This window comes from Lathamus discolor, chromosome 2 (genome assembly GCF_037157495.1).
Source record: "Lathamus discolor isolate bLatDis1 chromosome 2, bLatDis1.hap1, whole genome shotgun sequence".
NCBI classification, from domain to species: domain Eukaryota; kingdom Metazoa; phylum Chordata; class Aves; order Psittaciformes; family Psittacidae; genus Lathamus; species Lathamus discolor.
The window spans coordinates 66,136,914-66,163,465 of NC_088885.1; the positions used below are offsets into that span (position 1 = coordinate 66,136,914).

General features: G+C 45.1%; 1 long non-coding RNA gene across 1 annotated transcript in view; it reads right to left on the reverse strand.

Moving 5' to 3' along the window:
- Positions 1-23,867, reverse strand: part of LOC136008282 (uncharacterized) — a 77,667-nt gene extending 53,800 nt beyond the window's left edge. Inside the window, exon 1 of the long non-coding RNA XR_010610039.1 lies at positions 23,747-23,867. This is a non-coding gene — a long non-coding RNA (uncharacterized LOC136008282). The remainder of the gene's footprint in view (positions 1-23,746) is intronic.
- Positions 23,868-26,552: the final 2,685 nt, after the last annotated feature.

Consider the following 26,552-nt stretch of genomic DNA (forward strand, 5'->3'; position numbering starts at 1 on the left):
AAACATTCCAGGTTTTCAGGATTTTGCTTTTAATAGTCATGTGTTTTGTGTGTCTTCTGAGGTTTAGCTATGTAATCCCCTTTGGCAACTTTTCTATCAGAGGTTCTGGAGACAATATCAAAGTTATGCATATATTTATCATTACGTACAAAGCTGGCATTATTCAACTGCAAATCTGCAGCCAAGAGAAGAACGGAAACTCCCTAAACCAAACATGATTAAAAAAAAGTAATTCCTTTCAATCACACAAGGCCTGGTGCATCTCAGGTTGCCCTTTTCCACCTGGTCCTTCCGCTCTATGTCCCTTCCCTGTGGACGGACACACACAGGCCACCGCTTAATCCTCGCACTCATGCCCATATGTTTAGGCTGCCATTAATGTCACGTAAGAGACTAGCTGGAAGAGACGCACTCCAAGGAAAGCAGAGCCAGAACATCCCCCTTCTCCACAGCCAAGTGCACTGTGCTGCCAGCACATCTGCTCCCCAACCAAGCCAGTGAGCCTCAAGGTTATTTTTGGACCTGCATTTACTCTAAATGGTGGCACAAAGCACCAGCAGTATGAAACACAGTAAGAGCCATATAGCCAAAGCCTGCAATTCAGGGACCAGCCAGTACAAGGTTAACTAACCCCCCCCAAAAAAAACAGAAGGCAGACAAGTTTTCAAGGACATGAGAGCCCACAGGGAACTAGCTCCTGATGCACTGAGTAAAACAAGTGGACACAAAGACTCCAATGAGGAGGATTTGGGGGTGATGCCCTGAGGCTCGCCCTCCAATTTTGGCTGTACCTTTACCGAGGCAAAGCTTTCAGAAAGAAAGCATGGTCTCCAGCGACTTCGGGCTGTCAAAGACCACCCATGGAGTGTGCCTTGGCCACTGGCCTTTGTCCCTCTCCTTGGCAGAGAGGCAATGGGGCAACTCACAGTCTGCCTTTTCCTTGGGTGAACAAACAAGGCCTGCCACTCACAGCTTGGCCAACCCACCATATGGGGCAGCACCTTGGGATCAGCCAAAGGGCATCTCACAAGAAAAGCAGCCCCCCTCTGGCTTCGGGGGAACACCCAGGCTTGGCAGCAGCAAGCTAACCCCTTCTTGTAGCCAGGGGATCTGCTTTTTTGTTATTGCTTCTATCAGTTATTTGCCATGGGGGTAGGGAAACTGTGACCAGGTGCAGCTTTCAGGGAGGACCCCATCCCTGGTGGGAACTTAGCCTCTTAACCGCACAGGGAACCATTTATGCCCCGTTGCAAGGAGGAGCTGCCTGCCTGGGTACCTATGGCCCATAGGGCAGCAAGCACAGCTTGGCCTCAGGGTTCCAGACGCTTTCCCAACACTCCTAACTCACCCACCCAAGCACAGTGGTATTTAGGGGCAGTAAATGCCAATGTGGTCTCAAGTGCCACAAACTAGCCCCCAGCCTCTCTGTACCCAGAAGGTGCAGTCCGAGCCATGCATGCCTGCAGGGTCAGCACCTGGTAGCTAAGAGTGAAATACAGCTTCAGAGGTGGGGAAGGAAACGCAGGGAGACATGTCAGAAAGCCACTGCTGACAAACAACATTTAACAACCTCTCCCAATAGGAAAATGAGAACTGCGATAGCTAAAGCTATGAGGCTTCTCTGCCTCCTCCTTGAGAGCAGTGCAGCACTGCCTGAAGTTTGCTCTCTCTTGCATGCCTAGAGAAGCACCCACAGGCTCTAGAACATGCCCAGTCACCTGCAAAGCTACATGGCTTGCTCCTGCAAGAACATACCCCTCCCTCCATACAAACCCTGCTCATTTACAGTCATACATCCATCCCAGCAACAACGCTACTACTAGTAGTAGTATTATTTACCCAATTGTGAAATCAGTAAAGACCGCACTTAGGAAAACCAAGTAATGAAAATCCCGAAACATGAGTACCTTCAACTCTAGGAAAGTTCAACTCTCAGGCCCTTCTGCAGACCTTCACTAGCACATCATGTCACACCACCACCAAGAAAAGTAAATAGAGGAGAAGACACCCAAGTAAAAAAGAAGCCTATTCAGGATCCATCAGCAACAGCCTTTCACACCCCCCAAATTTCCCTGAGGGCTACATACCCCTGCCAAGATCCTCTCTGCTGTGGGCGGCCAGAGTGCACAGCAAAGGCGTTGCCCGGCCAAGACCCAGCCTCTGGATGAGAGCAGGGGTGCACAGGGCTCCAGCCACAGATGTCCTTACAGCCCTGCTTCCCCAGGGAAAGCTGATTTTCAAGGCGGGTGATACTTTTACAGCATCGCTGTATGCAGAAAGCAAGTGTTTTGCACTGTTACTTATGCAGATACTGAAAACACAGGATTGTTCCCACACACATACTAAAAATATTTTAACAACGAAATTGCTGTAACCTTCCTGTGAAGCCCACAAAACTAGTACACTGCACAAAGCCATGAACTGGGTTGGAACCTATATAGAACTTCAGTTTCCATACATATATTATACTGTTGGAGCCATTCTGTACATCAAGATCTGATCAGACCGCAGTAACTATCTGCTGCTGAATAGTCCGCGATTTACACTTACTGATCATGGGCACATAAAAATAAATCTTAAGACTTGACTCAAATGAGCTTTGGCTTCTAGATATTTAAACTTAGATGCCAATGTAAATAAAATGTTAATCTAGCATGAATTTATATACAGTCTATTGTCTGAATGGCTTTTCTGCTCATCACCTGAACAGAATCATAGAATCACAGAATGGTTAGGGTTGGAAAGGACCCTAAGATCATCTAGCTCCAGTCCCAGAAATATGCTTTTTGCTTATTTTGAGGCATACTCCAAAAATATGCAGGTTCCACCACTGCATCTTGGACCATAACAGTATATAAATTACAATAGTTTCCATTTGTTTTCAGTGGAGAAAATATTCTTTTTTGCCAGTCTTCACACTCACATATCAAATGGCTTATAAAAGCATTAACTGCTGCTGATTGACTAAGAATTATGTGTAGCAACTAGTTTCCTAAAATACCCTGTGTTTTTGACACTTCTCATTTCCATTCAGTTGTCTGTCAGGTGCACTTTTGGGGCAAAGAACTCTTTTTAATACCCTTACAGAACCAAGACAAACAGAGGCTGAAGGCGGGTGGATTCACTAGGCTCTACTGCAATACTAGCACCTAACAGCATAAGCCTCTACCAGTTTTCAGTTACAAAAAGTAGGTATGTCACACTAACAAGTATCAGTCGGGGTCCTCATCCAGGGAAGCATGGCCAGATTTTCACTTATTTATCAAAAACCCAGCTGTTTTATCAAAGAAGTAACTGAAAGAGAAACTTTGAGGAGTGGTGTTAAATAATTCTTACAGAACAAGCAGCCTGTAACATAAAACCACTTAAACCCCGGAAGGTCTCCTAGTAAGGACTAGTACAGCACAACCACTACACTTGACACGACAGGAAAACAAGCAGACAAAACTACCAAGATGTATCCTGCATCCAGCTCTGATGAACTGTCACAGGGGAGGTCAGGTCATCCTGTAGCCAACAGCGTGCCAATAATTTCTATTAAATTCTGGTAGAAAAACGCAACATCCGGGCAGGGGGGAGTAGGAGAGGGAGGCGAGGAAGTTTCCTTTAGCTATTGTTTCCTCTCCAAAGATCATTTCTTCAGCTAAAAGGACAGGGAAGAGGACAGAAAGAAAAGAACTGGATGAATAATGCTCCATGACTAATAGCCGTGGTCTGACCAGTCTGAAACAGCTTCAAGTACCCATGACCTTTAGAAGAGCCACAAGTTAGACACTAACAAAAACGCCTAACACAAACTCTCACACCCCCTTCCTTTTATCAAATGGGCGTTAGGATGAATAAGCTGACAAAAACAACATGAAAGTAATCTGCTGAGTAATTCCTCTAATATTCCACTGTGGGTTGGCTCAGAGTTTGAAGAACACAGCTACGAAGGCACAGTGCTGACTGTATTCCAGATGACAAATTCTCATTAATCACACAAAAATACTACATGTTGTTCCACAGCTAACACAAATGTTCTCCTGAAGCAGCACTCAAGTCATCAGCAAATCGCTGAGCCCTCCCATATCTCTCATTACACAATTTCTCCAAGAGGATGTGAAAGCTCTCACCCAGCTACTCCACACATCCCACTCCCTGTTATCATCCTATGGGACTCCACTCAGTGCATGCCATTTAAAGGTCTTTGGTACAAATCCTGGTTTTTTGGGGTGGTACACCAGTTAACTGCTGGGGGTTGTTTCACATATCTCTTCTGTTGATCAACTCAAATCCATCCCAAGCTGCAGCATCATTAGATCAGGCTTGGCAAAAGCAGATAATAGTGATGATAATAATAATAATAACTTCCAACTCTAATACAATATTTTAGTACTTTTCATGGGCAGATCTTAAAAAAAGGTCACCTACACTTTATAGAGGGGTGCAATATTTTTCTGTGGCTGCTCCCTTCAGACCTTCAGCTGCAAAGAAAGTGCTTAGCACCATTCATATTGCTGGACCACGGAGACATATTACACTAACGTAATGCACACCACTCCTGTTTAAAAGGAGATGTAAATATAATTTTTAAGTCACCAATAGGCAAAAAACCATCGTGTAATTATTGTTGAAATGAACGAAATAATTTACAGGACACAGTTTACTTGGGTCTTTTTTAAATCACAGAATATATAGCAGTTTTAGTCATTATTCACAGGTTTAGTTTAGCATTTAAAGTTCCATACGTTTTGGTTCCAAAATCACTGTTAACACACTGATCTTGACCTATTAATATCTAGATTAAGTGATCAGAATTACATAGAATGCTGTTTTCTTTCTTAAGCAAAGAAGTACACAATTCTGTTTCAAATACTGAAATTCAAAAACATTTCTTGAAACAACAAATGTCAAAGCAATACAACCTATTCTAAGGAAAATTACAAATCCTACACTGGTTACTTGCTGGAAAGTTCTCAAATGGTTGCACGATCAGAAAAAAACTGCACACCATAAACTGTAACTACCTAGCAAAGACAACTCATTCAGTAAAGCTAAATGGAAAATGCTCAAAATTCCCAACTACATCATCTGGTAGCTGCAAAAATCAAATCACATTTACTTAGATGCCTATGTATTATTTAGCCAACACTCAAGTTGAGAACTTTCTCCTACCTTGGGGGAAAAGCAACTTGGGCTAAAGCAAGAACTGCAATATGACTGCCACCCAGACCATTGGGGAAAGTATGGTAGTGCATCCAAAGTCCACCATAACCACATGTTTATGTAAGGGAGAATCCTAAAACCTGAATGTAACCGCTGAAACGTAAGGGAAATTCAAATTTGAGACCGTACCTCTCTAGAGGGAAACTTGTTTAAAACTGTGCACAAAACTCATGATCCTAAAAAAGTGAAAAGGCACTATGCAAACTTCATGCAGGTACAGAACTGATTACAGAATAACAAAGCAGAACTTTGAAGGACAGCCTGACTGGAGAGCACAAGAAGCCAGGACTACTCCTGACTTGGGGAAACCTTAAGGAACAGACATACCTAAAATAGCATGGTGGCAGAACAGCAAACTGCGGGGAACTTCTCAGTTGCACTCATGAACAGGAACAAGAAGCCATGGATGAGAACAAAAGAGGAATGGGGAAATAAAGAAAGGCTCTGACAATTTCAAAGATGAGAGGTGACAGGACAGATTTTGAAAAGAGGAGTAAACAGAGTGGAAGGCACAAACAGGAGAGCTGACAGCCAGAAACTGTTTGGATTTTAAATGAGTTCAGTGGACAGAGAAGGGGAAAGATCATTGAACTGTTACCCATGAATGACAAGGATGGAAGTGGAGCACTGTGAGAAAGAAGACATCCAGCATATTTGGCAGCAATAGCTTCAGGAGGGTCTTGAAAAGGGACACAGTGGCAACTGATCCTGCTTAGTCTCTGACATGTATCAAAGGAGAGGGAGATGGGGTAACTGGAAAAGTGTCCAGTCTAGGAGTAGAGATGAAGAAGAAAGAAGCACCAGAAAATTCAGCAAAGACAAGAGTGGAAAAACCCTTGGGCATGTGCAGAATTGCTGATGGAGTGTTTACTGATGCGTGGTGAAAGAATCTCATCATGTCAGCTCAATGAGCTGGGAAAAGCTCCTCAAGACTGAAAAAGGGGCAGAAGCAGCCCCTAGAACAAAGACAGCAAAAATGCAAAGGGAGTTCAACACGTTCTTATGAGAGCATTTTTAGTATAGTATGGGGAAGCTGAGCAGGAATGCTGCAGCACAGTCCATGGGGGATACAGAACTAACTCCTTTCTTAGATCTGCAAGAGATACATTTCTTCTCTCACCCACCCCAAAGAGCAAGGTCACCTTCTAAATTTAAAATAAAGCTTCTATATATTTGGGGTGGAACTCAGGTGTGTATAAAGGATTAGAGGACCTATGAAAACTCATGTACTGTGGATAAAAACCTTCCTAACTCCACAGGAGAGGTCTCAGCAAGCATCACCTAACAAAGGAGTAGGGAGGGCTAGCAATAGCCATAAGCCTATGCAGTGCTCCTGGTGACCCACCATGCAGTGCTTGCTGAAGTAACACACATATTACTCTGATAACACTTGCCAACAGTTTCACACCCACTGTTTGTCCCCTCAGAGTAACTAACTTCAAGGTGACTCCAGAAAACGGGTCTCAAGTAGGTGGGCTGAGATCACCAGTCCCAGTTTTCCCCCAGGTACTGTAACACACTTTGCAGAGGAAGAGCCAACAGGAGCCCTTCAGCTGCCATCAGGCCATTAGCTCCAGTGTGACAATGCCAACACTTGGTTTTTTGAAGTTCTTAGACTCCCCTGCTCTGTAGTGGTGGTGCTGCTGGGCCTGAGCCTATTCAATAGGGGATACTACTGCTACTGGGATTAAGTAATTCTGAGCCTTGTTTACCGAGGGCAGGAGGCTTAAAGCACAGTCAGTAAGCCAGGAAGGATACAGCCAAAGGAAGAAAAGAGCTCTGATAGCTCTAACAAGAGTGCCTAAGTGTTAGCTGCTACATCTGAAAACTTAGCTCCACCAGGAAGGTGCATGTGTATCAAACAAGGTGAGACACCTGCAAACACATACTAAAATGCCCAGGCCAATGCACCTGAACATGCCACTCAAGCAGCACCAAGCCGTTGCAGCTAAAAGCCTCTTCTCCCCTAATGAGTCTGCTGACCTCTCAGAGGACCCCATGCTCACCACTTGACAGGAGTCACCTCCATCTTGATCCAGCAGACCCGGTTCCTGAGCAGCCTGGAGGGCTTGCTAGACACCGTGACACAAGGTGCTCTGTCCTCCTCTCCACCACACTGAGCAGGGAGAACAGACACCTTTTTCCTGTATAGTGGAGCCTCTCAGCCTCCTACAGATTAAGCACCTGTGAGAGGAGCACTGGAAAATGCAAGGTGGTATTGTATTGTATTAATGTCACTTAATGGTAACTGTCAATGATCATGATGGAATAAATATGGAAACAGAAATTACTGTAATTGATTGACAGTCTGGAAGCTTCCACATACGATCTAATGAGAGAGACCTGGGAGAAGCTGCTGCAGTAGAGGCTATTAATGCAAATCATATGCACCATGCCTGCTCTCTGAATTATGCAATGCCATGTGAAAGTCTAATCCGTTCCACCAGGCTTGTCTCTATCCAGAAAGAATATTCCACTGACATGCTGATTAGTATATTAGGAGAGTTTTAGAAGTTCAGCGCTTGAGAAGGTGCCATCAGTGTTATTAATTTAGTTGAGAATAAAACAAACAGGTCTGTACAGCCATCAAAATCACTACATAAGTCTACAAGATAAGTTTGTCATGGATGATGGGAATTTGCAGGATTGCCTTGTGAGTGGAGTGGTAGGAGTTCACAAACAGATACAGAGGGTATCGCTTTTCTAGGAAACTACTGTTGAGAATTTGGGAATTGAAGACAAGACAAAAGGTTTGATACAGTTCCATTATATTTTGTATGGATTTCCAGGAAGAGCACTGTGATAACAGAAACAGACGGGAAATTTAGAGGTACTAGTTGGCATATTTACATCGCAGCAGTGCTACAGACACACCAAGTAGCATACACACGCATTGGAAAATGATGTCCATCCCAAGATCTCTGGGCTAATGCCATTGTATTTTTGCTCTAAAAATATATTTAGACCAAATGCCATTTAGATCAGTGATTTAAATTATTTTGATAGTGTAATTATGGTCTCTGGGGACCACTTGTCCTTTGCGCAAAGCCATAGCACAATTGGCACTACAGTGTCTGCTAAAGGAAAGCACACGTCTGGACCACAGGAGACCTCACACAGTTTCAGATTAAGCTTGGGAAGAAAGCTTGCATAAAGGTTCCTGTGCCTGTGCTGGCTGTTTCTCCCTCATTTCCACTGAAGTAAAAATCACTCGACTTTAAGAAGAAATTGAGAGAAGGCACCACAATGTGTACAGGATTCCTCACTGCTTTCTAAAAACAGCCATTTTACAAGTCTGAAACCTAAATAATGAAGCTGAACATTAGCCCTGTGTCATTCGCTTTAGCTAAAACGAACAAGTAAAGAAACCATTCTGCCTCAATACGATTTGAGTCAGAGGATCACAGGCCAGCTATGCCTGAAGAGAGGTAGAGAGTCCATGAACCCAGCCATTAAAGTGGAAAAAAATTGGCCGAAGAACAGCTTTGTCTCAAGATAACTGTTGCTCTCTTCTTTCACTAAAGTCCCAGCCCTGTGAGACACCTTGTCCTTTTGTACCTGCCTACCCCTGCCAGGAGACAGGAAAGCTTCATATGGGGCAACTGCATGGGCACAGAGAGCCCAGGGCAAAGCCAGGCTTTCCAGGTGAACCAGTGTTGATGGCACTTGCCTTGCCTCATTTAGAGTAAAGGAAAAGCCCGTTTCCCACTCCTCATGGTCATTAGAGTCCCCTCCACTCCTCTTATGTGGAGAACAGGAAAGACACCATGCAGCAGATCCTCAGATCACTGTTTTCCACCAGTTTGTCTGCAAAATGCTAACAATAAACCTTCACTTTTGTGCAGCTGCTAAAATTCCATAGAGTTATTACTTGTGCAGTGACAGTACAAAACAGCCCTGTAACAGTCTAGGCTTTATGGCACCTGGATATGCCTAGGGACAGATGCTGACAGCAGAGCCAAAGGGATCTTGAAAAGAAGTACAAGAAACAAGGTAGGGTTTCATATTTCGCAAGTCAGCACAGGGGAAGCAGAGATCCACATGTCATTGTGACATTACATACCCTTGTAAGGAAAAGATGCTGAAAGCCCGCCTGGATTCAAGCATTGTTACTTTGTAAGTGTTATTTGCAGGGCCACATCACCCCTGCAAATACTGCACAAGAAAAAGGAAAAGAAGCCCTTGACCCAAAAGACTTGCAAGTACATCAACAGCCGCTCAATACAGGACACTCATTTTCTGAGCTGGATGCAATGACCAGCTCTGATGAATTACATTTGAACATCACATTTGCAAGCAGGTGAAAGACTGCCTTCACCCACACAGGTTGCCCATTGACCAGGAGTCAGGTCTGAGGTGAACACTGGGCACTCGAGATCAGCAGAGCCCTGGGTGCAGGGATGCCTGCTTGGGACCTCAGACTCCACAGCACAATGGGTGACTTCACACCCAGCCCTAAAGGGCCACAAGATAACATCTTTGCAGGGAAATCTCAAATCTCTTCCCTTGGGATAAGCATGTGCTTGGAAACCAGTGGTATAAAATCCCTTCTCAGTGATTTCAGAGAAGAGATACATGCACTGAATTCCTGAGAGCTTCAACTGTACAACTTCCTGGCAGTTACACAACTCCCAAGGAGACTGCAGGCACCCTGGGACCAAGAGACCCCCAGCTAGGGACAGGAGCACCAACACATTTTCCTGTTTATTCCCCTTTCCTGAACTGCCCCACCTCAGAGATTGCTTTGGGAAGGAAAGGATTAAGGATGTTTTGATCAGACTTGCCTTGTTAACAGAAAGGATAAGCTCTCCATGACATTTGATGTTTCGAATTCACACAACAGAAATTTATTAATATTTCTTGGGGGGGGAGAGGGGATGGAATTTGTCTGGGAGGGATGCACAGTGCCTGGGCAGGGATGGGGAGGGGTTTTGCAAGAAACAGAAGGCTTCCCTAGCCCTGGAGAAGCTATTCGCCACTCAGGGGCCAACACTTTCAGATTTTTGCAGAGATTGATGTTTTCAACATGCAGAAACACTCCGAGGGGAAAATATTTTGCATGTGCTCAGCATCCAAGATTTCTCCATTTTACTTGCAGAACAGACTGATTCACTGTGCTCATTCATTGCTTTTGGGCAGGATGGGCCAGAAGGCAAAATTTGGGTCTGGATTTCAATTGCTCCCAAAGTGCCGTCACATGAGGACTCGGACTGCTGTGCAGCTAGTAGCCAGCTGTGAATTAACACTCCTCTGACATTGGGGCAGACTAAGCTTCTACAGGAAAAAATGATCCTATACCTTAAACCATGTGGCATGCTGCTCCAGAGAGCCCGGTAATGAAGGAGGACGGTATTAACATTCCAATCAAAACATCCAGGAGGAGGAAAAGGAGAACTGGTACTTCCAGTGTCAACTCCAATTAGAAGGAAATAGAAGCCACAGATGAGAAATAGGAAGCATCTGTATGTGAAAGCATATTTAGCTTTGAAGCTGGTGTGGGAATATTGGCTTAGTCCTCACTTTCCCCAAGTGTTATGTCATCTCATGTGTAATGTTGACACTTACAAGGATTACTTATTAAATAATTCCTTTACAAACAACAGGGAATAATTCTGGCCTTTGATATAGACAGATTATGATCTCAGATGCTACTACAAAGATCTTATATTCATCTTAACAGACCGAGCACATTAAGGATCAGGGAAGAAAACACATGAGTGTGGAAAATGGAAACTAACCCAAAGAACAGGAAAATCAGAAAAAACACGCTGAGCCACAGATTTGAAGTACCTGAGAAAGGGAAATTATTAAGAGATTAAATCAGTCTGCACCAGCCTTCAATTAAGTAAAAATTGTGTTCCATGCCAATCTGGGCAAAAGGCCTTCATTCTCTATTCCCCACACACAACTTTTTTCTTTCTCTTCCCCCCCCCCTTTAATTTTTTTTCCCCAAAACAGTTTCACATTTTGGGACTGCAAATGGAAAATAAGGGGGTTAAGAATAGCCTGCAGACATCTAATTAACCTGACACTGCCCTCCGGTCAGGCACAGGCAGCTCCCAATTACCTGCAGGAGCATTATCCAGGTTGTGGATGAAGCCTGGCATGATGCAGAGACTCCGAGGCCAGCTCTGTATAGGTGCAATACTGCACGTACACTGCTATCCTGCTCCTCCTAGTCCTGGAGCAGTTCAGCCTGTTTCACACAGCACAGAGCCTAAGTTAATAAGCTCTGCCAAGCCTGAAGCAGCTCTCTGAGGAGCTGGCCTGGATATCACTGCATGCTGCAGAACCATGAGCACAGCACATCAGCACCCATCATCACCTCAGGCTCCAAAATGCTGTAAGCAGACTGAGGGACCAGAGCAGTGACCTCCCTGAGGTTGTTTGTCCCAGGAGGGCTCATCATTCAGGCACAAGGATGGAGAAGCACAAGACCACCGAGCTTGGACCATCTCACCTCACCCAGGGTGCTGTGTCCATCTGCATATTGCAGAGTACCCAGCAACTTCCCCACCATCTGGGGTGTCCACAACAAAAATGAAATAGCTACAGATGCTGAGCTGGCCATTACCTGTGCCCCAAGTGCTTTGTGCCACAGTCTGTATTATAACTGAGTGTCAGAAATCATACCTGTGCTGATGGAGAGTTTGAATTCAATACCCGCATCAGGCCTGAAGCAGAGCTGCATGGCTGTGTCTGGAGAACGTGGACCCATTATCACAGTCCAGGCAGGCTCTGCTTTGTGGAGAGGCAGCAAAACTCCATCACATTTTACAGCAAGCTTCAATATCTTTCTGCCTGAAGTCCTGAATGGGCAGATGCAAGGGGTCAAATGATTCCCTCCTGTTACAGTTTCCCTGAACGCAAGGTGCACTGTACTCGGGGTCACTTTGGCACCAAGCTTTTTTAAAATGAATCCTTTCACTAGGACATTCAGTCAAACTGTCCCCATCTGAGCATCTGCTATAACATGGATGTGGGGGGATGACTCCTTTAGAAATAAGCTGAATCAAAAAAAAAGAAAGCATTAATTTAATTTGTTTTCTCAAACTGCAAACCCTTGTACGTGCTTGAAGCAAATGAGGCATTAAAGCTGAGAAAATGCATTGAGGCCCTTCAGCAGCACTTCCTTCGGAGGAATGAGAATGGGAAAGGCCCTTTTCATACTGTCCCATTGTCCCAGCCACCCACTAGGTGTTCGGCCCTGGAGCTCCAACTAGCAGCACAGTATGGGGTTAGCCAAGGCAATGAGCGACAAACAATTTAAACTTTTCCATAAATCTGAAAAACAAAGAGGCTTTTTGTCACGGCACTGAAAAGAGTAAACGAGCAGAGCCTCCATCCCCAGAGCCCACTGCACCAGGGTGATCACAGCAATCAAGCTGATGGTCTGACAGCAGACCTGCAGCAGGCAGCCCTGTTCTTACAGCAAAGAGAAATCGCTCAAGAAATTCTTCCCAGTTGCCTGCTACAAAAGGGGAGGGCCTTTCCCCTGAGCCCCAGGATCCTTCCTGCTGGAAGAAGTGTGGTGCCGATTCTCCTGATACTCATACCATCAAGAGGAATAGCTCCCTCAAACCCTAAGGGTCACAGCAACATGACAGAGGCACAATAAGGCCCACTATTAGCCTCTTCCTGAGAATCTCATGCTCTTTAATAAATCAAGCTAGAAACACCTTATTTTTCAAAGCAGCAAGTGGAAAAGCAAAGCGAGAATAACTTTTTTCCAACCTAGAATGGCACAGGGAAGAGAATAAAGACTGAAATGACTGAAAGCCTGCAGAACATTTTATAAAACAGTTATTTTTCCCCCCAACAATGGTACTCTGTCCCTGACATGAATCAAAAATGTCACAAGGCAGTTTGGTGAGGCCGCATGTGAATGCTGGGTATTGAGCTGCAGCAGCTGCAGGCAGACTTTGTGGTTAACCCTGTGAGACTTTCACTGCTACAGCTGGCTTCGATTCTGTCACCACGTCCAAGCAGCTCCTTCCCACTGCGCTGCAGCTAAATATAATTACAGCCTTATCAGTGTCTGTGTTTCATTCCACCACAAACATCACAGGATCAGTTCAATGGTAAAGATGTCAAACTAAGACATATATGTATTACATACAAGCCTCCTTTCTTTTAAGATCTTAAGTTTGCACTTCATACGCTTTAAAAATCTAACAGCCCAAAGTGACCCAAACTTAGACCTGTGCTTATTCAGGAAGCATCAGTTCACTTTGCAAAATCTCGAAGAGGAGAATTAATTACCTTTGCCTAAGAAACATCTCTCCATCACTTTGAAGCCTTCTCTCCAATACCAGTACTAAGAGGTCTGTTGCCATTCCTTTACAACCCACAGCGCTCAGACAAGCTACCCACTTGCATTTTTACATCCATGGTATCCAGCTCTGCAAGAGGACACTCTCCCTAAAACTTTCAGCATAAATGTTGCTCTCTGCTTCTGCAATACCAACAGAGTCCAACAAGGCAGTAAAGTTAGGTTAGTGAAAAGCAAACATTTTACATCTCGAGCATCGTGAAAACTTCTGCAGTTCCTCAAGCTGTTGTTGGAAGCCTACAATGTTTTCAGCTTCCTTGCTTTTCCAAGTCTCTTCTTTGCAATATGCCTTCCCCACACAAAAAGAGGTAAGGAAGGCAGAGCTGAAGAAGAGGTGCGCAGTTTAAGTAACACCAGCCTGTGTTTGTACGAAAAGTTTCAGTTTAAAAATAAATCTTTTAAAAATTACTTTTTAGCAATGTGTAACCAGCTTCAACCACCATATCTTTCCCAAGGCAGCATTTTAAACAGAGGTCTTGACTAGCATCCTTAAACAGGTTCAGAATTGCTCTACTGACTCTGAAGTAAACTCCTCATGGAAAAATATGGAATTGGTTTTCAAGTCTAATCAAAGCAGTTTAGCTTAGTTCAGTAAGTTTCATGTACTTCTATGCACCAGTGCAAGCCCTTGCATATTGATTTGTTTCATTACAGAGGTACAGGCTACCACAAAGGTACTAGGCTCCTGGGGGGACTGGGAGAAAAAAGAAACCTGAAAATCTTGCCTTTCATCGGTGGATTTATACACACACAGGGATTTACTCATTGGGTCAAGCTTTATGCACTTGCATCAGCATAAGCCCACAGCTAGGTTAGCTAAGTGGAAGATCTGTTCACTACTACAGAAGTGGTTTCAAACAAGGACCCTCTCATCCTCCACCTGTGGTATCTGCAGGAATTCCTCCTGGGGTCCCACTTTCTGGTTGTGTAATTTTTTCCTTACAGGAGAGGCCTGGCCTTCCGTAGACAAAAAGCTGCAGTCCTTTCTGCCACTGCATCATGCTCTCCCAGCTGTATCACCCTCTGACACCTTCCCCTCCATCAGACCCCCTAAAGTACACACCACTTCCCTGCAAACCAGCCCTTCAGCCAAATATTGTCTTCCCAGCTCAGATATGTGATAGATATTTTTTAAAGCAAGGCACTGGAAGACACACACAAACTAAAAACTGAGGCCCTTCAGATGTAGCCTCTCAAAACATGAAGGCGTGTGAACATGCATTAGCAAATTTCAAAGGAATCAAATTGCTTGTGAGCACACATTATGTGTACAGGATAGCAGGGAAGCAAGGAAAGCTCCTGCTTCTCTCCATCATCCCAGCCTTCTCCACCTGACAGTGTTTTAGCCTGGAGCACACCTAAGGGCTACAGCACAAACTGCCCACAAGGAGAACAGCAACATGAAAAGCTTCATTGCATCATTAGGCCACAATTTGTGCTAATCCCCCAAATTCTGTGGGAGAATGTAAGCACCTAGGAAATAGCCTGCCTTTGAAGAGGCAAACTCATGGCTGGATTTACACCAACTGTCATCCTTTTCCTTTACTTAATCCCTTCTCCATCCCTGAGCCCCATTTTCTTTACACTACAGAAAAAAAATTAAGTTCCTCTTTCTCTAATTCTAATACCAGCCTGTGACAGTGAGCAGCACTGTTTTATGGCAAAGCATGCACATTTTTAATCACACAATTAGAAAAACTAATTAATATATTAGAGCCAGAAAGAGGAAGAACAAGTGGGAAAGGGACTCTGGGCTGTACACAAGTGATGAAAGTGGAACATGGTGCCAATGCAAAATGTGATCAGTTCACACCAAAGCCAGCCCATGGTACCCACCACAAGGTTCCTGCATGGAGTCTCCAAATAAAATCAAGGAGACAGGGTATAGGCAAGAGGAAGAAACCCTTGTTTCAGTGACAGGGTGAAGCTCAAGAGAGAGCTCCCCAGCAGGCACCCTGTCTCCCCCAAACCCTCACCTCTCCATCACGCGCCAGGGCACTGAGCTATGCAAAGCTTGGAGCTCAAGCGGTGAGGGCTACCAGAAGATCTGTGGTGGACATAGGTGGTCCCTTCTCTTTCTCACCACCTCTTCCCCTTCCTGATTTTGGCTTGGTGAACAACACTTCACCATACGAGAGCAGGGTTTTGTGCTGCAGGGGCTCCTGCCTTTCACATGGGCAGCAGAGCAGAGAGCCTGACTTTCTACAGTCTGCAAACCTCCAGTATCATGTGCTGATGAGGAGGAAGGGTGTTTACCTTTTACCCTGGCCAGACTTATTACACATTTAATTGTATCCAGCTGCCTAAGCACTCCTGCCCCCCCTGCTGCAGGCAGATCTTTACCCACTGCCTTTATCAGTAGGTACCACCCACCACCCTGCCTGGCCCAGGGGGCAGAGGTGGGTATCAGCAGCATCACCCCCAGCACCTCAGGTGCAGCAAAGAAAACATCTGTAATTGCCCAACAGCTTTGTCCCTCTTCCTGAGATTATCAGTACACCTGAAACTGATCAGCCAAGCAAGGGAAAGATCCTAGGAGTGCAAAGCGAACAGGCGACAGCTGAACACTACAGTCCCGTACAGGTATTGGCATCAACTCACACTTCCTCCCAGGGCAGAAGCTGTCATAGTAGTTACTAAGCCTCCTTAGTTGGAAGTATACCATACTTGTATTGCTACCCCGTCAGCATAATTTACACCTGGACTTACACCAAAAAGCTGTTGAAATAAATTATCAGCATTTCCCTAGGTCTCCTCTTTCCTTAGGCAAAAGTCTCTGAGTGAGGGCCTATGTATAATTTTTCAATATTGATTTGCCATGTGAAATCAACGGGGCAGCTCACACAGGTCAAGGCAAAGCACTCACAGTCCTGAAACTTCAGCTATGCAACATTGGCAGATGAACTGGAAACAAGCACTATCATTTTGAAAGTGTGCTTTACACTCACACCCTCCACAAGGACAGGAGATGCCTATCACATTATACAACCAAATTACCTTAATAGTAGTAGATGCAGAGAGACTTGGATGTTCTGTAGAAAATTCTACAGCTTTGCTGTAACAGGTGTGCGGTATGCAGATTTTAAAAAGACTGTGAAATTGATGTTTCCAAATTTAAGATGTTTGGACACTTATTTACCAGATTGCACAGGCAGGCATGCCCGATTTTAAAATCACTTTTCTACTGTAACATACACTTTAAAAGAGCTCAAGTCTCATCACACAAGCCCCTCATAAAAAATCATCTTAGTCAACCGTACACTGCCCATAACAAGGCTACATTTCTCTGTAGCTTTACTTAAAACAAGAGCACTGAAGAGAGGATCAGCATGTGACAGAGCTGTGCCAAACCTCTGACAATTTCTACATCTCAGATTTTGTTTAATCATTTTTAAACAAGATTTTAGTCACCACAACATTTTAACCCTGTTTGACGCTGTAGCTGAGGAACAACACAGCTTTATTCTAACCTCTTGTGAGATTTCCCACATTTTGCAAGCTCTGACTAAAAACAAGTTATGGGACTCTGAGACAGCCTAAACAAATCACGCTGCAAAAGTTTTCTGCTACAAGTTTTGGGGATAATATATTGGTTAATCACATGCAGGGACTATGCCTGAGAAGCAAGTCCATCAACAGCTATCGAAAGGGAAGAAGAAAAAGAAGTTGCACAAACTCACAAATCCACCAGTGCAGCTCAGCAGTATCTGCAGAGATACCGACACCGGTAAAGACGCACCTTTGCATCTACTTGCTTCAGTTCTTTCCATGTACTTCTGGAGAAAAAGTAGCATGACCCACACTCAGATCTCAGCTGCTATAGAGCATTCCTGCTTAGCTAGTAGTAGACAAACATCAAACAGGGAAATCTTAACGCAAAGAGCCATAACTGTAGGCTTTTGGGGGGAAAACTTATGATTTGTTCTGTGGCTGCCAAGTGCCTAGCGAGACTGTGATTGGTAGCCAAGCCTCCTAGACATCACTGCAAGATAGATAAGTAGCAATTAAGAAAGGCAGAATCCCACTGAAATCAAGTTCTGTTACTGAAGCAACAGAAGAAAAATCAACAAATCTCCATTTCAGTGGTTTTGGGGTTTCACAGGAAGGATTTCCCTAAGACTTGCTGTATTATTTCTCTTTCACTTAAACTTACCAAATTCTAGCACAGTATAGCCAAGAAAAATACCTGCATGTGAAGAAAGTCAACAAAGAAAAGTTTCCTTGTTTAAATGAAGCTTGGAAAGGCAGGAGAGGGCAAGAAAACTCTGTTTCTTGCTACTCCAGATCAAAGCATACATTTGCTTTCTGCCAGCAGTCACACCTTTTTGGACCACCTTACCCCAGATCTCTGCTCCCTTTTCTAAAGCATCGCTCACTTCAGTGACTTGGAAAAAAACAAGGGAGAGAAGGGAAGTTGCAGGGAAAGACTTATTTCATTGCAGGGCTCGCACCCCACCACCCCAGTTGCATAGAACCCTGGCACAAGCTCTGCCAGTTCAGCCTCAGTCCTGCCCCATAACTGGTACCTTACCCACCACTCGGCTTCTTGCAGAGGAGGGACCTCATAGTCAAGGGGCTCCTGAAGAAACATAGCTAGCCCTGCAGCTCCAGCACACCTCCCAGCTTGGAGATCTACACTTAATCATTTTTATTGCAGTTAACTGATAACTGAATGAGCAACAAAGAGCGAGAGCTCAGATATGTTGTTACATCTCTCCTACCTCCTGGCCACCGTTGAGAGATTTTGTTTCTCATTAGGACAAGCACATCCTGCCATCCATCCTCTGCCCTGCACAGGGCTGATTTAAAGGAAAAGATGAGCAATGCCCAGCCTGAAATCCTGCTGGTACTCAGCTCCAGGCTGTTTGGCTACAGTCTTTTTAAGCCCCTTCCCCAAAGGCCATTGTGTTTATGGTGGTGGCCTGGCTGCCCAGTGTGCCCCTCTGACAGCCGCCACACATTTCCCACTCATTGTCCCATCGCCATTGTCCAGTTTCTCCCTCTGCAGCACTGCCACAACAGCACTTTTCATCCCTGAAATGCACCGCACAAATGGGGAGCACAAGTCAAACAAAAGCTACAGCCGCTCTGTTTACTGTGGAGAAAGATCAATGAGCTTCAGTGAAAGGCCAGGAAGCTGATGTTCTCACTGTAACTTGTTGGTAAAACAGTGAATAGTGCTATCAAGGCTGACAAAGGCTCATTTTTTCCCCTCCTGGTTTTCTTTTTTAATGAAGAACCCAATGGAGAGTGTTATCATGTAGTTATCAGCAGGCCATGAAATGGGGAACATCAGCAAGTTCATTCAACTCTTTCTTTTGCTCCAAGTTAAACAGGATCATCAAAGTGCACAAAAGAAAAACTCACACAAAGAGGAACTGTTAGGATTTAGGGAAAAAAAAAAACAAACAAAAACAAAACAACCAATCAAACAACAAACCAGGAGCAAAAATCGAAGACCACGTTTATTCAGCACCTTTGCCGTGTCAGGGGGCATAATAGAGCATCTCAATGGATTGGCAAAGGAAGAGCATGGCCAGCCTACAGAAACAGCTAACCTCTCCTTGCATCCCAGCAAGGCCACTGCTGTGACAAACCAGGCCTTAGGTCCCTATTTGAAGCACCACACCTAGTGTTTACATGATTAGGCCCTTCTTCAGGAACATTTGGAGCACACTGGGATGCTCTAGGCATCATCTATATCTTGGCATTTACTACTGGGCACCATAAAAAGGGAGCTGTGCTGTGGTGGAAATACCACTGAACTCAAGCCTACTCATAAATAAGGAGTGTGTTGTCCTTCCAAAGACATACCCTCCCCTTCTATTACCAAGGGGTATTCCACAGGATGAAGCAAGATAGAATCATAGAATAGTTAGGGTTGGAAAGGACCTCAAGATCATCTACTTCCAACCCCCCTGCCATGGGCAAGGACACCTTGCACTAAACCATGTCACCCAAGGCTCTGTCCAACCCAGCCTTGAGCACCACCAGGGATGGAGCATTCACAACTTCCCTGGGCAACCGATTCCAGTGCCTCACCACCCTAACAGGAAAGAATTTCTTCCTTACATCCAATCTAAACTTCTCCTGTTTAAGACTTAACCCGTTACCCCTTGTCCTATCACTACAGTCCCTGATGAAGAGTCCCTCCCCAGCATCCTTATAGGCCCCCTTCAGGTACTGGAAGGCTGCTATGAGGTCCCCACGCAGCCTTCTCTTCTCCAGGCTGAACAGCCCCAACTTTCTCAGCCTGTCTTCATACAGGAGGTGCTCCAGCCCCCTGATCATCCTCATGGCCCTCATGGACTTGCTCCAACAGTTCCATGTCCTTTTTATGTTGAGGACACCAGAACTGCACACAATACTCCAGGTGAGGTCTCACGAGAGCACAGTAGAGGGGCAAAATTTTGCAGCTATTCATGGAGGTGTTCTTAAACCTCTGGATATTTTAAAAGTGTGACAATATGACAGAAAGGCTCCTGCTGGAAAAGGGTCAATGTGTGTATAAACATCATATTCTCCATCACCTTCAAGTTGTGTATCTGTCATACAGCCTACATGCATGCATTTGGCTTGTGCATTAAAAGTACACCCGAATATTTAAGTATACCCCACACACTGTGCACACAATATGCATCACATATATGCTTAGATCTGCAATACTGGTAAAGAATTATAATGCTGTCATACAACTAATGCCAAGTGTTTTGAAAACATGAGAAGTGAAAATCTTTTTGCCCCCCCAGGACTCCTTCACAATGTCTTACATATAGAATTCCAGGCTCCAAATTCAAAGTGAAGCTTAGCAGAGGGGAAATTGCAATTTTTCTTGAAGGCTCAAAGGAAAATTCAGGATTATATGAAAGACATGAGGTTAGTTATTAGCAATGTTGTTCTTCAAAGGAGTATGGAAACTGAGAAGACTGATGTCATGGGAAACCCAAGCAATTGGTGAAAATGTTTTTAAAGGTTAACCCTTCTACTGGTTCTGAAGAAGTGTAGAGACTTGGTAAGATTTCCTGCTTGCTCTGTGCCAGAAGTATGATTCCTTAGGCTTATCACTTCCAGTGAGCCTGTTTTCCTACTTAAAGTTTCTCAGCCCCATTTTATTCATTGATATAAAGCTGCTACCTGCAGCATTATAAACACAACAACATATCAGCAAGAGCAGTCCTTCCCAATTAGCACATACTGGCTACTGCAAAGCCACCAAGAGTCTTCCAGTCCACATTGACCTCCTAGGGGCCCAAATAGCCAGAGTGGCAGACGTGCATGGGTATGGTCACTATTGTTTGCTCCATGCAAGCACCATTTGCTCAAGCTACTGGCATGAAGCTAAATTAAACCAGAAGCATGTGAGTATTGCACTGTTTGGGCCTAACATCAGCATGCTTGAAAAGCAGATGGGACAAATGCTGGTCTTGCATCTGCCCTCCACCTCGTTAGTCTCTGATGTTGCCTGCAGCCCACTGGTCTTGCCTAAGACGTACATGGATGGAGGGATGCAAAGGCAGGTTTGAAGCAACCTTGCCCACATTCAGATTCGCCCACCTCTGCCTCCTATGTCCTCTGCCTCAGACCTCGACTGAGCCAAAACAAAGGTAAAAGCATGCTGCTTTGACAGGATCCGTGGCATAACTCCATGCACACAGGCAGCCAGAACATGGTCCTCTTTCTGTTCCTTCTCTTAATGAAAATTGACAGGCCAGTGCTTCTATTATGGTGGCTTGCAGCAGAAATGGAGAACATGTAGCCGTGACTCACTCCAAATAAAACACACACAATCCTTTAACTTAATAAAAACATTGCTTCTGCTAGTCATTACTTTAAATTTCTGTAAATTCTTTGGTACGGTCCTAGCTATACACACTTCAGGGTTTTTACTGATCACACAAAACAAAATCATCATCTTCCAGGAATCGCTGAGATGCATTTTGTATCTATATACAGATAGTATCAAAAACAGACATCCCTTAGCGTCTCTGAATGTGTGTGCTCCTTCCAGAATAATGGTTTACATGATAAGGTATTCAGCAACAGTAATTACACTTTAAGTGTATAACCTGCCTTAATCCAACTGAACTTTCAGCTTTCTTTTGGAGGTATAACAGTTGAATTGATCTTTTATACAGAGGGACAAATTTAATTTTCCAGCTCCAATTTGGAAAAGAACACCTATTCAAGACAGGACTTAAGCTTCACGGAAGTCAATGGGACCTAAACACATGTTTACAATTAATCATGTGCTTAAGTGGTGGTCTGAACTGGGGTAAATAAATGTGAAGTCAGTAGGTCTGCTTGCATAAGAAAGAATTGCCAGTCTGGGAGAGATTTACAGAATTTGGCTATAAGAGGAAGAGGATTAGTAACAAATGTGTCATTCCTGAAAGTAATTTACTTGAAGAAAGCCATGGCAGAGCTGTTTAAAATATGCACTCAGATTAATAAGAAGGACAGACTTAGAACATAATTATCAACCAAGGACAACTGTAAATTTGTAATAATATATCAGAATCATCAACTGACTTTCAAATGAGATCTACAGAACCGAACATCCTGCTCAGATTTAATGAGTTCCAGCTTGTTTCAGGGCTAGGTTGGGACTTCACACAGAAAACTGAGTAAGTAGTAGTGCAGGCCAGAGAAGTAATTGTGGCTGCGAAAAATGAAACCAAAGAGCACATGTCGGAGCTCCAAACTCTCCAAATTTCTTTTTGCCATAGCAGCATATGATAAAATATGAGAACCCATCAACAGTTTAAGAGGTTTAAGCTCCCAAATATCATTGGCTGATAAGGGCCCTGTAGATTGTCAGGAGTTTCTCTTGGTACTACTGAGATAACAGTGAGGATAAATCCCCGTATTTGCCATATTTAAATAAACATTATGATTTCCAGGCAAGTTTATCATGTACATCACCTATCGTCCTTCTTCCCAGGCTTGCTCAGTATTACTGACACATGAATAGCTGGTACATCTACATTTGATGACCTTTGCACACTCCCCTGTTACACAGAAGATGAAAAGGAATCATCTCCAGACGTCACCCCAGCTCTGTGAGATCAATGAAAAGTTTAACAAGTAAGAACACTTAGAACAAAAAACTTAGGTTTAGGTTTTTTTTTTTTTTTTTAAATCAGTGCTCCTGCTGCACTTTTACTGCATTATGGTCATGGTTTGCTATGGAAAGTGACCCTCCAAGCTGGATTGACAGCTGTTTTTTCAGCGCTAGAAGCTAAAAAGCCAAATCAACAATTTGAAGAGCACAGAGGCAACTGCAGCCCTTGGAAGTAATGAAGGGCTTCAGCAGCTCCAGTTGAGCTCACCCCAGGGCAGCCACATCTCACTGCAACCATGCCAGAAGGCTGCAAGTCCCTGCAGGACCTTGAGGCAGCAGTGGGAGCCATCACCTCCAGACATCTCCCTCCTCCTTACCAGCAACAAGAGCAGCAGAAACAGCAACCTGGGCATCTGTGAAGGCTTTTTCCTTTGCAACAGATAACGCTAGTGTCCTTGCGCTCACAGGGCATGCAATTATTCTAAGGCTTTACCAGTAATAACCCAGCTCCAGAGGCTGCACCAGCTCTGGAAGTTACTAATTAATACACCACAGCTGCTCTGCCTTCTTCCACAGCACCTAGATGTGGTGAACTTGTGGGTTGTCAGGCTAAGGAGTGCAGGGCTCTGAGGCATGAGAAGGAATATGCCATTTCCTCAGATTTTCCTCTCCTAAACTCCAGGTACAATTCTCCAGGGAATCAATACATTAAAAAAGTGATCCTTCAGATGGATGCCAAGTGCCTATGTACATAAGGCATAGCATGCACATGAGCAGGGATGGCATAACAGCTACTGAAGTAATTTGCATGCTTCAGAGCCCTGGTAGGGCTGCTGCTACATTCAGACATAGTCATGTACCTCTGAGCTCCCAGGCTAAGCTGCAGCATGGTGTCCTTCCTAGAACCCTCTCAAACACACCCAAGAGGCAGGCTCTGTGCCTGAAGACCTTTCCACAGGATGGGGACTGCCCCACTGCCAGGAAAAGTGCCAACCCCCCAGTTCCTTTAACAAGCTACCCCCAAGAATTTAGACCTTACACACAGCTGGCCTCAGAGACACCAGAAAACTGATGCAAGCAACACTTTTGACTTCTAGCAGAAATACTTCTGTCTAAACAGCAAAAAAATACCAACATCTACTTACCTGCTGCCATTCCTTCAAGACCCTGAGACATCTCCGAAACTAACAACAATCCTCCACAGGTTAGAAACCTTTACCTCCACTACACATAACCAAGCCTCATGCTAAACCACTCAGTACAACTCCAAACCCCCTTTCCTGAAACAAGCCCTTGAAGGGCCTCTTTTAAAATATCACAGCCTCTGTTTCAGCTGACCCACCTGATTACCATTAATAGGTGATCAACATCTCAGTCACATCACCTGTTCCTTAATTACCACCAGCTCAAGCTGGGAAAACAAGTTCGGAGGCCAATCCTTTGCCCAAGCATGCTCTGCCCCAGTGTATGATCGTCCAAATGTCATTACCACTACTGTGGACTCTGGGCCAGGTGCAGGAATTTCTTTTGCTGCTTGCTATGGAATTTAGATTAGCACAGAGGCAAAAAACAGAGAGAGAAGGCAAAGAAGGCCTATGCTTAACCCGGGATTTGTAATATGACATGGATACACCCAGTTCATGCATCCCAGGGCAATTCCCCAATTGGCCACACCATGTTCAGGACAGAGCAGAAGTCTGCTAAGGAGGGTCTAGATATACCCTCCCATTTTAGAAAGTCTTTGCTGTGCTGCAGGTGGCAGAGAGCAGTATAAGCCCCTCAGTTTCAGAGCTGATCCCCACATCGGTGTCAGGGGCTGGCAGCTTGCTCACTGAGCACAGAATTGGATGTGGGATGTGGGTGACAGAGCTGGTCTCTGCCTGATTTCTGCATTACCAGTCTGACCCATGTTCTGTGATCAGCATCAGGCAGCCATCACAGAGGAGCATAAGCTCCACAGCTTCTGGCTGGCTTTGGATGCACCAGATGCAGCTGGTCAGCAGGCTGATCAGCAGTATTTGGCACATGGGCTCCCAAAGCCAGAGAGAAACCACAGTGCAATGCTGGGAATATATGAGTTGTCAGCACCGCAGCAGGAGAGCAAGAGACAGGGATGAATGGAGGCCACTGAGACGCTTAAATCTGTGTCTGCACACACAACGCCTGCCAGAGGACAGAGTGATATGGACAAGGAGGCTGGGGCATGAGGGTTTGGGCAGCTTGGCCAAGGACATGAGATGGCACGGTCAGGTACCTTAAGAAGGGCCCAGGATTAGCATGATGGAAGGGACATAGCTTCCTGTGTTTAAGTCCCCTCTCCCTGTCCCTACACAAAACAGCCCCTGTGGATGTACTGTGCCTTTTCTCAGCTTGTTCTCTCTCATCCTTATTGTAAGACAGGGCCCCAGCTTCCAACATGCAGTACCTCTGCTCAGCAGGTCTCATGCCCTCAGTCACCTGCTGCCTTGCAGAACCCTCCATGCCAGAATGCCGCACTTAGCGTGTCCTGCTGCTGCAGAAGCTGCTGCTGTTAGTGCTATCTGTCACCCAGCACAAGCAGCAAGTGGCAGTGTGCTCACAGCAAGCACAAAGCGAAACAAAACAGGGCTGGAGTGGCAGAGCAAGCACCTCTGGGAAGCAGACCCCTTGGTCATTGCAATGCGCAGCCTGGCTACAGCATGGTTTGGAAGCAGCAAAAGACATGCCAGCATCAAAGGGGCACTCAGCAGCCCAGGGCAGCTTCTTGCAACCATTATTCTCATTATTCTTTCCTTTTTTTCCCTTTATTTCCTTTTCTTTAGGAAACAGACTTCATGACACATTGCACCAAGTATTTTGCTCATCTCATTCACCTCCCAGCCAACAAACTTGGGGTGTTCTGCTGGCACTAAGAAACTGCCTCCCACGAGCCCACATGCATGGCATGTGGCTCCCCACACCCTCTGCAACTCGTCAGACCAAAACATTGCTCCTCCTTCATCTCAAACATATGCATGCACACACACGTATATGCAGAGCAACAAGATACGCTCCTTCTGGCTGTTGGATGCCCTAAGGAGGTACATTCAGGTGACCATCAGTCCAGCAGGCCAGGCAGGAGCCAAGTTACTCCTTGTATGATTTGATGTCTCTCAGATCTCCCCTGGTTAATATGCCTTCGCATCTTCTTAATAGAAATGCATCCCACAAACTGGCCTGCTTTCTGTTATTTCACTGTTATGCACAATAAATTAATTGTGTTACAGAGCTCTTCTGTACCCAAAATCTACCTGGGGGTTCTCCTCTAGGTGCACGATAGCAACCTGTTTTATGTGGCAACAGCTAAGGAGGGAGAGCCTTGGGAGGGAGGTTGCTGTCTCCTCTGTAGCATCATTTTGGATGCTGGGGTCCTTCTCTGCAGAGGATGGATGTGGCACTATAGCACTTTTTTCTACACAGGGAATGCGGATCATCCATTAATGGCAGAGCAGGGAACTCCTTGTCATGGGACACTGTGGGCAGTGGGGGTTTCATGGGTTCAAAAGGCAACCAGGGAAATTCATAGCAAAGACATGCATGGAGGACTAATGCCTATGATGACTTTGATCCTTTGATCCTCAGGCACTCCCTGAGACACAAATTGCTGGGACTGGATGAAAGCCATGCACAAGTGACATTGTCTGCTTGCCAAGTCCTCCTGCTGCATCCATGCTGTCCGTGCAGACACTGGACACTGAGCTAGGTGGACCACTGCTCCCAGTGAGGAAGAAGGGAGTGGGCCCAGCATTTTCCCAGTCTGTTCTTGTTCCAGAGAGGTGTCTTATCTCCTGGGGTCCCAGGAAGCAGGGGAGATTCACAATCCTGCCAGAGGACCAGTCCTGCCAGCATGAGACAGGGAGAGCATGCCCCTGCACATGTGTTGCTGCTGCACCATGCCACTGGCTCCCCTGGGGCAGCCAGGGATGTGGCACT